The sequence below is a fragment of the Magallana gigas genome, chromosome 6 (genome assembly GCF_963853765.1).
Source record: "Magallana gigas chromosome 6, xbMagGiga1.1, whole genome shotgun sequence".
Lineage (NCBI taxonomy): Eukaryota > Metazoa > Mollusca > Bivalvia > Ostreida > Ostreidae > Magallana > Magallana gigas.
The window spans coordinates 56,569,088-56,582,129 of NC_088858.1; the positions used below are offsets into that span (position 1 = coordinate 56,569,088).

The window sequence follows — 13,042 nt, forward strand, 5'->3', positions numbered from 1 at the left end:
AAATGAAAACATTTTTTATAACATCTAAATACAAAATATAGATTAAACATATATCTACATGTAGGCCGCCACACGTTTATATATATAAGAATATACAAGTTAAACAATCGTAAAATCGCTGCATTGAATGTTCAGAGTCACTGGCTGGTGACGTCATCGTTTGTTGGGACAACAGCACTGGTGTTGGTGTGCGTTGTAGAAACATCCCAGGCAATGGTGCATATCATGGACTTCAAAGCAGGTTTCTGTGAACGAGAAATTCACCGACATAATGGCGATCCCCTGAACTGAGGGTAAATATACAGTGCATTGTACATTTATTTGAAGCGTCGAAAAAAAAAAAACCGGCCAACTATTTCTTTAAGATTATTTATGATATGGAAAAGGATGATATTGATTAAAAACCTAATAGATATTTAATACATTCAAATCGCATGTCTAAAGCTACCTGATCAATTATTAACGACACTCAAAGTGGCTGAGCAGCCACCAACAGTAACACTTGTCGCTCAAAGTCAACAAACGAATCGGGCGACCCAATGTCAGAACTGGATCCGCGCGTGGTTGTCATGTCAATAATGGTTGATATGATTATTTTTAATGCTATTTAAACATTTGGTTGCAAATATTGAGTTGCAAGCGAAATAGAGAGTTTAGAATTCTTTGTATTGTAAACACAGCTGGAGTCTTGTTAATGTTTAAGAATGTCATATGTTGATACTCAAGGTTTAAACAAATCTTGTTTTCTTTTGTTGATAATATTATCAATAAACACATTGAGGCTGTTTATCTTGATTGTCGCGAGTCATCATGTTCAAGATACTGTAAAAATTTTACCGTACATTATTATGGAATCAAGAGAAAATCTCGGGCTTTGTTTACACAAGAATGACTTTTGACCTCTGTATCTTGCTGTAATTTGACTTCTAACATTCAGATCTTGGTCAGTAATTCAAAATGCCTCACAAAATCAATCTATAAAAAAAAAATGATTAACTCAAATCCTGTATAGGTCCCTTTACGCCCCTGCGAATGTGTTCAGAATGTTTTCTTTATCGTTGCTAAGTATGTAATAAATTCAGAGGTGCTCGAATGAAAGTTCACAAGACTTCACCGAGATTTGTTCAGTTCATGTGAAATTTCGAGCGGAAGTTTTAGTGTTCGGATAATATTCTCAAAATACGTAAGTGCTGGTCGATTTTCATATCATATTCTACTTTGATTTATGTTAAAAAATCAACATCTTTTAAGATGTATGTCTTATTTCACCATCTAGCGGTTTTTTAAATTAAACGTTGATATTCAGAACAGAGTTATCGTTCGTGTTCAACCACGTGTAGAGTGGTTGATAATATAAACATTGGGTTGCTTAATAAAATTAAAGCCATGCTGATGCTTGTGGTGTGCAATACCATTTTTAAAAAAGAAATAATGGGTGTTTGTTTTGCATAAAATAGTGTATCGAACCATTTTCAAGGAACATTCTGCATAAAATAGTAGTTTGTTTCACTATTGATGTTATTACTAGGTCAGGCGCGGATCGGAAATTAATTCTTAGGGGGGTCTCTACTACGTATGTTAATTGTCGCAACAGCAGAAAAAACTATTTTTTGTATTGTCACATTTATTTCTAGAACACATTTTATCCACCAATTGATGAAGATAAAGTTTAAAATCATAAACCTCTAGAATTTATATTTGACTACAAGTACCTAGATTCTCTAAAATAGACTATAAACACGAGGCACGATTTTAACTGCGAAACTGAAAGGGTCAAATAAAGCACGTGGTCTAAAATTTAAATGATAATAACATTTGCAGGGGTGTTTAATGGTATATACCGTAACAATAAAGCGCATGATTGCGTCCGTCATAACGGTATCTGCATTAAAGTCTGCAGAAAAGATACATAACCCGACCCGTGTTAGCGGGTTATGTAAATTTTTCCTGCAATGATCGCTTCCTTCATAACCCGCATGAATCATAAAAAAAAAATAATTTTTTTGTTTATATTAACGTTTTCTTTTAACTAATTAATAAATTGATTATGAAAAGTACATGTAGAAAAATCACTAAATTACTGTTAATGTACATACGTACGTTAGCTAAAAGAAACAGCCAAATCGTCTGCTGTGAGACTTTGAGTCTGACATCATCATGATTATTTCATGCAGTCCGTGATATTTCGTAGGTCTCTGTAGATTTAGACCAATTGATAAAGAGGGCGTGTCAATTTCAGGGCCGGCACATCCACACGTTAAGGTAAGCCTTACACAGTGGCGTCGGAGGAAAATTGAAAGTGGGGGGGGGGGGGGGGCTAGACTAATCCTCAGAAATCTTAACAAGTAAAAAAAACCAAACTAATTCCCAAAATCATTAAAATCCTAATCCGGGGGGGGGGGGGGGGGGGAGAATAAATTACCTGTGGGTCCAGAAAAAATTCTTACCTGTCAAAACAATTTTCCACCCAATTCATGAAAATCCGTGGGGGGGGGGGCTAGTAAACGTATGACTCCAAATTCTCAATATTTCAATCAAATAATGTCTGCTGCGAGAAAAAGTGGGGGTGGGGTCGGGTGGGTGAACCCTCTGGCTAATGGTCTACATTTGCAAAAATTAGCCCCCCCCCCCCCCCCCCCCCCCCCCCGGTTCCGACGCCTATGTTACGTGATAAATAAACATCATTTCCATAATCACCACGTGTTAAAATTTTTGATTTTTCGAAACATAATAAAAACGGAGGAAGATATCATATCTGTAGCGACAGTTATTTTATTGGCTACGGCAATTACATTAATTAAAAAGAGGATAAGGGAATACAGGCGCAAGATAACATAAGGTATTTTTATACATGTTTTACATTGAAAAATTTGATTTATTTATGTACGTGATTCCATTAATTATTCAATACGTACGTCAAAACAAAAAGAAAATTTATTATTAAATTTTGATTCCTTCGTAGTCAGTCAAATCATGATTAGATCATGATATAATATTGTTATATTGATTGATTTGAAAGCTATCGGGTATTATATGACATGTAGAAAGGTATACGCTGTTATATAGATAACTTAATGCATGTACGTGATGAGGAATTTTATCAAATAGATACGTGTTGTATAAATTATTTAATTCGTATGAACATTAGATAGTCACGTTATAATATAAATCAATTGAAAAGTACTCGGACAAGTATTATGTTAGAAACAGTATGTGATGAGACATGTATTATATCAGATACAGAACGCGAAAAAATAATTATATATTTAATACGTACGTGATCCGTCCGTCGTGGATTCCTCCGAAAACAGGAAACCATGTAAAGCTACAAGAGTAAGCACAAAGTCAGTCAGCTGAACAACAACACGGGCTAAATACAGTAAACATACTTTTTTCGCGTGCGATAAATTTTTGCGAGGTTCGCGAGGGCTTTGTCCACGCGAATATATCCTGCCGCAAATAAGTCGCTGTGGTATAGTTGTTATAACAACACGGGTCTAAATAAGGCTTTGCCGCGAACATTAGGTGTCCCGAACCAGTCTATCGGTAGTACATCGCGAAATAAAGTGGTCGCCAATAAAAGTTGGTTTACAGAAAACAATAAGTGGGAATCAAAGAGTAAACACAAAGTTTGTCAACAAAACAACTACAGGCACTTAATAAACGATAAATGGGAAACATAAAGTATCTTCTTTAACGCAAATTAGATCATGTTAAGATATATATGCATCATCAACTATTCCTTAATACAGATATTTTAAACTCCTTTTTAGTTGTAACTTACATGCACCCTGTACAGAAACTGTCAGAACACAGAAGATCAAAGCAAACGTCATAACCAATGGCTGCTTCATCTTGGAAGATTTCTGGGCAATATGTTACTGCGTATGCCGTGTCCTTCTCTTTTATTGAATAAAACTCCTTTCATAATCCAAGGTTTTGTAAACTAACAATTACTGTTCTCGACCCACATTTTAATTATTTCTGATCAGATAAGAAATGATAAAATTTGGTCAAAGCGACTCTTTTGTCTAGATATAAGAAAATTTAATGCGAACCCTGTAAATGTTAATCTGTGAAATTGCTCACTTTTTGACGTTAATTGTTCAGTAAGTAGAGTTGGAGAATTCTGTAAACAGTTTTAGTTTTCATGATAGCTAAATAACTGACCAGATCTTTCTAATCCAGATTCCAGAAGGAGATTAGAGTCGCTAAATTCCAAATTTGTCCGGACAACCGGAATGTGTGACATTTACTCTCGCGTCCAACGCGACAACGGAAGATGTGGACCAGATTTAGGAGAGTCTGTCATTATCTGTACCATTATCTGACCTAAAGCTACAAGTCAATGGACATTGTTGCCATAATATCATTTGCAATCAAAGTAATGTTTGGAGAACACATTATCCAAATATCATGTGCCTGTATTTTTTATGTTTTTTATTTATTTTTACACTTGAGTTCTGGACAAGAAAACAAATACTTAAGATCTCTGGTTCCTGCCGCACGAAAGCAGTGCAATATAAGAATGTTTTGTATCGTTCTTTTAGTTTTACAAAAATACCAAAAAAAAGTATAAATAAAATTTGATATATCGTAAGTCCTAAACATACTGAGCCAATTAAAATATATGGAAACGTTAACTAAATCATTTTATATTCATGGTTTTTAAGAATTCCTGAATATTATATCCTTGGAAAGTTTGGTCTATACTTCCCAATGCACTTGTACAACAACTATGCGGGAATTTTAAATTTTATATTGCAATTGGTAGATCTTAGACTGCCTTCTTTTTCAAGGTTTCATCGGGTTTAAGAAATACGTATAACCCTTTGCAAATGTGGTCATCATATACGAGAACATAATTCAATAACTGTTACTACAATAATATTTTATCTACCTTCATGAATATTATCATCATAATTATAAACCTTGGTATATACTTAGACAACTATAATACTTTCATCACCTTTTCTATTTCATAACTATGATAACAGTTCAAAATGTTTAGTAAAATACTTGACAAGTAATTATCATAATATATTTTAAGGATGCTTTTAAGAAAAATCTCATTAAAATCCGAGAATAAAACGAAATTGACCATCTTTTAATCTCAACTGATATTTTAGGAAAAACTCATGGTTTATGAATTTCTGTAATATTTTTGTTGGAAAAGCAAAACAAGGTTGTTTTTTAATAGACACGATTTTATTCACTGATCACATCGATTACAATAACACATAAACAAGGTATGAAGATCGTTCTCTTAATGTAGAAGCGAAACAAAATTACTTCATTGTCCTGTACAAAAATAGGTCTGCTCTATGTTTCTAAGTAGAAAGGCTTTCTTTTGATAGCATTTTATGATATATTTTCATCTTATTTATCATAAATGCTTTAGTTATACGATTACATGCAAAATGATCATAATAGCGAGTTTTCGAAGCAAACTACGATTCTAAAAATACAGGTCATGTTACTTTGAACTTTCCCCGTACTCAGGCCAATGCCGTAATTCTTACACCAATTATTGAAGAATTCGGGAGTGAATTGGCAAGGACATTTATGCAATGAAGTAAGATTCTATTTGTAAACATTGGGTTATAAGTCAAGGTCCCGCATAATAAAATAATCTATTATCAGAATCCAGAAAATGGCCCAGAGAAAAGCCATTCAGGGGCGATAACACTTCCCCATTAATCAGAGTCCTAGGGCGGGCAGCGCCGAGGGAAACCTCACGTGAAAGTCCTCACTCACGGCCCGACTTTGATAATTATAATAAATGAAGTTCGATGGAATGCAATGAAACTATATTTTGAACTGGCGTGTTAAATAATTCTTGTCAGAAATGACCTTGAAGTAACCGATTTGTTAGAATGGTTTCATCAAAGGTTGTCCAGTAAATGAATCAGTACATACAGACCAAACTAAGTTCTACCTAGTTTCACATTGTTTAATCTGACAAATATTAATGTTTTGTCTACAAAATACTTGAAACCAGCAGAAAATTTAATCAACTAAATATATCTTTATTTTCTTTGTTGACAATTTCGTCAAAAAAATAACAGGAAATGTGATCATTTACTAAACGTACACGTGAATTTATCATTATCAGTCAAATTAGTTATTTATTGTTAATTTAGATTCTCCACTCTGATTCGTAAAGTTTCTGTGTTTTCTTTATAGAATCAAAATAAGGATCAACTCGCCATTTATCAAAATCACGATCATCAGAAAACAACCGGATTGTTTTCAAAGTTTTTACACCAAAGCTTAAAGGATTTCTCCCCAATCACGAGGGGATGACGTCACAGAGCTGTCCCCATCTCTTCAGACGATAGTCCACCCCTGCGTTCCCATCCCAACACAAGATGGAGCAACTCGATAAAAATCATGTCACTACCCCGTAAACAGAGTTAGTTAACCCAAGATAACACGGGCCGCTCTCTTGGGGGAGAAAGATTTATCTTAATCCTTGTTTTGAAATGTATCAGTAGAATTTACTTCACTTAAAATTAATGTAGGGCATGTTTTGACAAATTTAAATGATAAGTTTATGGTATCTCTCGACCTAAGGGGTCTTATGGATTGTGCCAAGCGACCGCTTCTATCCTATATAAACCAAACTTCATTCATGCTGGCCATAACCGAATTTTCCGTTCACAAGAACCCAGTGAAATTTACAGAACCCAATACAACATTTCAGAATGAAATCCTGTTGTTTCTTCGTCTTGGTAGTGCTGGTCGGAGTGGCGTTTTCCGCCAGTAAGTTATTTTTGTTTATTATAGATATTTCTTTAAATCTTAAAAAAAAATTCTGCCTTAATTTCGTTTTTATTGAAAACAAATGCATAGGTTGGTAAAATTATATAAGTGAGGAAAAAAAAGCCAAATGATTTTTTGTTGTTGTGTTTCATCATTTTGAGATAAAAAGAAAACTGAATCACAAAATTTTAGTTAAAGCTATTGGAGGACTGTGTAGAGAATTATTGCAATTATTTAAATTGTAGCAATCCAGCGAATTCCGCAACCAATCAACAAAGGAGTAGCCAAACAGATGGTTCGAGGTGTGTACAGCTACTATTGTCTCGATGTAATAATATTTTTCATGTTAATCGGTGAAACGTAGTATAAGTGATATTATTTTTTGTTTTTTTTAGAAGTACTAAATGATCTTGGCATGGACAAACCAGGCGATTTGAATCCAGAGGTCACCACGCCAAAACCTGTCTGTAAGTCATTTATACTGATTCATTGTGTTTATCAACTCCAAATCTCTTATACTGATTCGTGATCATTCACCACGACAAATCTTTATACCGATTCGTGGTCATTCACCACGCCAAATCTTTTATTTTCGATTTGTGGTCATTCACCACGCCAAATCTGTTATACCGATTCGTGGTCATTTACCACGCTAAATCTTTTTTACTGACTCGTCGTCATTCGGGTTTACGTTTTAGGACATAGCCAAACCACTTATTATTGTTCTTGTAGATTCCTGTAAGAGGGAGTACAACAGCTACCATTGTCAGGGCTGTTTCTATGACTACGTCCAGCATCAGTGCTGTTGTCCCGTCTATAAATAGACAGCCAATCAGCATTCAGCCACACAATGACACGACGCCGGATAAATTCTCCCAACAAATGACTATTCCGCATACACACGTACCGATCATTGACCATTAGTAGCCAGAGGAAGTTAGCAATCTCGATGACGCCATCTTCGACCAAAAGGAAAGTGTTGCAAGAAAACAAACCCCTTTATGAATCTTTTCAAATTCCATTTTTTTTGGTTTCGTTTTCGTTTGCTCATTGTAATCATATCAATAATTTATTTCTTTGAAACATAAGAATATGTCTTGCAATATTTTCCTTAAAAAAATGTGCAATACTCATTAAGAAATATTTAATTATTTACTATTTATTATTTTGTGCTTTTTTGCAATTCTATGGCAAAATAAAATTTGCGCAGCAAGAAATATTTTTCTTTTTAATAATTGATAGAATTTAGTACACAAGTATTTGTTATGTCATTGAAATAATTATGCGTATATATATGCAACGTTATGAATGAAATGGATAAGATGGCATATATCTAGAATCATCTCCAATGATCTCTGGTTAAAAGACAAACAGCCTTCATTAGTGTTTATTTTTTTACAGTAAGACATTAGTGGTTTATTTTTTTACAGTAAGACATAGGTTGTCTGTAGCTGATTATCAAATACCGAAGCCATCTAATAATTTTATCATGAAATAACTGAACTGCATTTCAAAGAGCATTCAGTACAAATCAATGTGATAGATAGAGCCCAAACCACTTCACTATACCAGATTTACTGTGACCAATGTGTATACTTAAGGTGGTATAGGACACCTGTCGATATTAATGTGGATAAAAGTACATTATAATCCAAATACTTTCACTGGTTCAGAATTCTCGGATTTTACAAAATTTGATTAAAATTATATTTCAAAATTTTCGGAATGGTAAACATTATGAAAGCCTCAGCCGGACTCGAACTTATTACTTACAGATCTGTAACTTTTTTAAATCTTTGTAAGTAAGATTCTGACCCATTGCGCTATGCTTTTAGGTAACAGATTTGGGAAAGGAAAAATATTTAAAATTATAATTGACCTTATTGTTTATTTCAATGGGAAGTAATTCACAAAAAGGAGGTGTCCCATACAACCTTAAGCATTGGATGTCGTCGGTCCTGTATCACACCAATGCTTTACAGACAAATCGAATACCGCGCGTTAGCGCAATGTGATAATTGTCTGCACGGCCTTGGTGTGTTATAAGACCGACGACATCCAAACATATACATTAAATATACATGTACTTATATCTATATATATAAACGGAAATTGAAATGTATACACATTGTGAATAAATAAGCTATCAAAATAGCTTTTTAATTATTTTCCTTTTGTAATATTATTGGGAAAATAGTGTAGGGCAGTTGGTTGAAGCGTTTGGTTGTGTTTTTCATGACTTCGAAACTTGCTTGGGATTTTATACTTTAAAAAAAAATTCAAACATGATGTACTCTCATCCAAATTGCATTTTTAGTGATCCATTCTATTTCAAAAGTTTGTAAATAGCATTATTGATATCAAAAACGTGACCGACGAATAACATCCACTATCATTGTTATGAAGTTTTGCTGCAACATCTGTTTGCTAACCTTTTCGTCTCGCTATTTTAAAGATTTTTTAATCGAAAACAGAATCAATTCATAGAATCACTGACGCTCTAGATGTCCTGCAAAGTCTCTTTAATATTCTTCTAATATCGGCGTTCGTTTATCTACGTGATTGTACATTCCTGCAACTAAATCCGAATCTCTTAGCTGGATGTGTTGTTTAGTTTGACTGGGAATAGTAGTCAAAGCATATAATGTTATTTGTGAGAAAATCATACATTTCTAAATAAATAAACTTGAACATTACATGGATAACAATTTTAACAATATCAAAGAATTACATAAGGTATTATAATATCGTTTTTAGTTTGTTTAACACGTCTTTCAAGTAAATAACATTATATAACATTTTCCGTGTTCCATTCCGTTCCGTTGTCCGTTCTGTTTTAGCAACACCCCTTGAATCCAACCCCGGTATTTATAAACAATATTTGAATCTAGTTATTGATGCAGCCTTTTCCTACATAACTTTAACTTTCGTGGACCATGCAAGTGTCCCAGGCATTCATACTCGTTTATAGCTGTTTCTAAAAGTAGAAACAACAGCTGTTTTCCTATTACCATTCTCGAAAACCCTGGTATTTATAAACGACATTTGAATCTAGTAATTGATACGGCCATATTCCAACATAACTTTTAACTTTACTTGGATTTTCCATATAAGTGTCCCAGGCATGATCGTTTATAGCAGTTTTAAAAGTAGAAACAAGAGCTGTTTTTTTTTCATTACAATTCTCGAAAAAGTGATCTTTTAACAGAGTGTTAAAAAAGTATATACCTAAGAAATAAAAGGCAATTTAAAAAGTTCATTGGGATATGAACTTTGTTGGTCACATGATCAAATCCTGTGAAGCCCGAAGTTCATATCCCCGTGAACGTTTAACATTGCTTGTCATGATTTCATATCAAGAATGATATTATATAATGATGAATTAACACTTTTTGCAAACCAACTACAAAATGCCGGCACCAGAGTACCTTTGTATTTCAATAAGCTCTATTGTAAGCTCTAACATAATTTTACCTGATAAGTAGTTAATGTGAAATTATTTAGAAACCTACTTTCATTTACCATAAACCAGCCCAAAATAACAAAACTAAGAGTAAGGTGGTGGACACGCTTTGGTTGATCCAAGTCATTGGTAGTTAGCATCAAAATAGATATTTTTGCAATGGAATCCTATTGAATGATTATGGAAAGAGTGAATATATTTATTGGGGACTTTCTTAGAGTATATATTGAAGTTAAGTTTTGACAAATGTTAGATAAGTAGAATAAGATTATTCGTTTCTTGAATGTCCGATTCTAGTTTTGATGGATAGGAGGCTTGTGAAGCACGACCTCTGGTGAGAGAATTGGATAGAAATTTCTAGAACGAGGTAACCTAAACTTTTTACTTTGAACATCCTTTCAACTCCCTATCAACATAAAATGTTACCGTTAAATGGTTTTAATCCCACAAAATATGAACTTGTTTATTTTTCGATTCATTTCCACATTCATTCGAACCTCCAATGTTGAAGTAGTCAGGATAGCTAGAATATTAATAAATGACCACTGTCTCCCTTAGAAGACGGTAAATTTACAGTCTCCGGATTGTGCACTTCCTCTGCTTTTTGATTGGTAGAAAATACATGATGTGAAAATTTACATTTATTTCATTTGTTGAAAACTGTTCGGGGCAAGGGAGATAAATTTCTGATGATTGTTTTTACATACGACTTAACAATTTTTATAGATTTCAATTTTTTTTCTGTCTATCCTTTTCCCTCAAATTTCACTGAAAATCTGCGTTTGCATATATTAAAAAGTGAGAAAAAAACCAATTAAAATTGCTATGAAAGAAATTCATGCTTTAATTTTTCAGTACATCTAGCTGAAAGCAATATTCTATAATATCTATTGAAATATTTTGTTCTTTGTTGCATTGTTTATGCAAATGCTAAAAATATGAAAATTTGTTACGGTATATGGTGAATATCATTAAACAAGCTTGTATACTAGATACGGTGAAACTAATATCAGTTAAACAAGATGCTGCATTATGTGTTGTTATACTTTCATGTTAAATACTGAAATTTGATTGGTTAAGACGCAGTTAATAATATTTACTATTACCCTCAGCGTTAGCAACGCACTTGGCAACGGGTAACATTAAAAAATGTTACATGCGCGAAAGTTATGCGCGTACGGTTCGCTGTAGAATTCACGTTATTCCTATATAAAAGCAGTAAAATTTTCTTACAAATTTTAAAAAAGACATTCAGTATAACAAAATAAATAGTGCCTGTTTGGGAGGATAACAGTTGAAATTGACACCCCTCGAAAACCATTGTCAACCTCCGCTTCGCGTCGGTTGACAATGGTTTTCTCGGGGTGTCAATTTCAACTGTTACCCTCCCAAACAGGCACTATTTATATATTATCAACTTTGATTTTATCAAAATAATACTACCCATCCTAAAATCTCCTATTCCCTACTATTGTCGATCACAACTATCAAGCACGTTGTTCGCATTTCTCAATTTTATCCACGTTCGTTTACGGCTCATATAAAATAGATCCACCTGTATAGAAGAATGCGACATTTAATTATCTGTTTATATAAAAAAGAATCAAATTTGCTTTGACAACATTGCTGTTTAGAGTTTGCTTTAAAGACGGTAAGCTTTTTTTTATAAAGCTAAACTTGTTTATTCATTTACTTCATTTAACGTAAAATTATTTTGACTAAAGACGTAAACAAAAAGTGTATTGTGACGTCACATTTTATTTACACCCGGCTTTAGCAAGTGGCACGAAAATTTTCACCGTCCTGTTAACCAATAAAATCTCGCATTCTAAGCGGCATAGGAAATAAGAAGATTTATTCCCCAAGAAAAATTCCTGCGGGAAAAAATCATCATACATGTATCTCCCTCATTACCATGTAATAAATTGTTTGTTATACCAAACGACAGATGATTTAGAATACGTACATCAGGTTCTAATCGTTTTTCATTTCTTGTAAAGCAAAAACGTGGTGAATGTTTACCGGTTTCTTTCTTTCTTTTCTTTTTTTTTTTTATACAAAAAGGATTCAAAATGTTGATATAATCTGATAATTTAAAAAAAAAATAATTAATTGATGAGATCGTATGATTATCCTCGGGAGTTTTTATACGCATGAAATAAAAATTACCGTGGTTTACGAAGGGGTGAAATATGATGAAAAATATGACAATAATGACAGGAAAAAGTGCCTTGGCACATGGTTGTCTAGAACCAATCAGATATAGAATCATTATAATGAGGTTAATTTATTAAGGAATAAGGAATCATTCTTTGATTATTATGAGGTGATAATTTTCGGACGGACGGACGGATGGTCGGAACAAGGTAACAACAATATACCCGAACTTTCTTTAGAAAGTGTGGGTATAATAAGCCCGAAGGGCTTTATGTTAGATTTAATCACACCCCGACCGAAATTATCACCTCATAATATTCAAAGAATGATTTCTTATTACTTTTACTTATGTAATTTTAAACCATCGTACGATTAAATATATAGATATAAATAAGCAAACCCCGCTGGCGCCTCAATTTGGCGTCATTTGAGTTATGGGTTATGTAGTAATATAGTACAAAATCGATACGTAGTGTTATCACAGACAAAGACACTGGAAGCTGTAAATATTAATGTTTATTGTCTTATGTTTTCCTTATATGTAAATGATATGGTTAAAAAAATAAACTTGAAAATGAGAGAACAGTTTGATAGACTCACGAGTCTGAACAATCATTCGAAGAACTCTGAATTTTTGGCTCAACTTGACAAGGTAGG

General features: G+C 33.4%; 1 long non-coding RNA gene across 1 annotated transcript; it reads right to left on the reverse strand.

Annotated features, from left to right (window-relative positions):
- LOC105323600 (uncharacterized) lies at positions 1-3,938 on the reverse strand. The gene is made up of 3 exons (XR_899345.4): positions 3,785-3,938; positions 3,278-3,325; positions 1-245 (listed from the first exon to the last, which is right to left on the reverse strand). It is a non-coding gene; the product is annotated as an uncharacterized lncRNA (long non-coding RNA).
- Between the last annotated feature and the right edge of the window lie 9,104 nt (positions 3,939-13,042).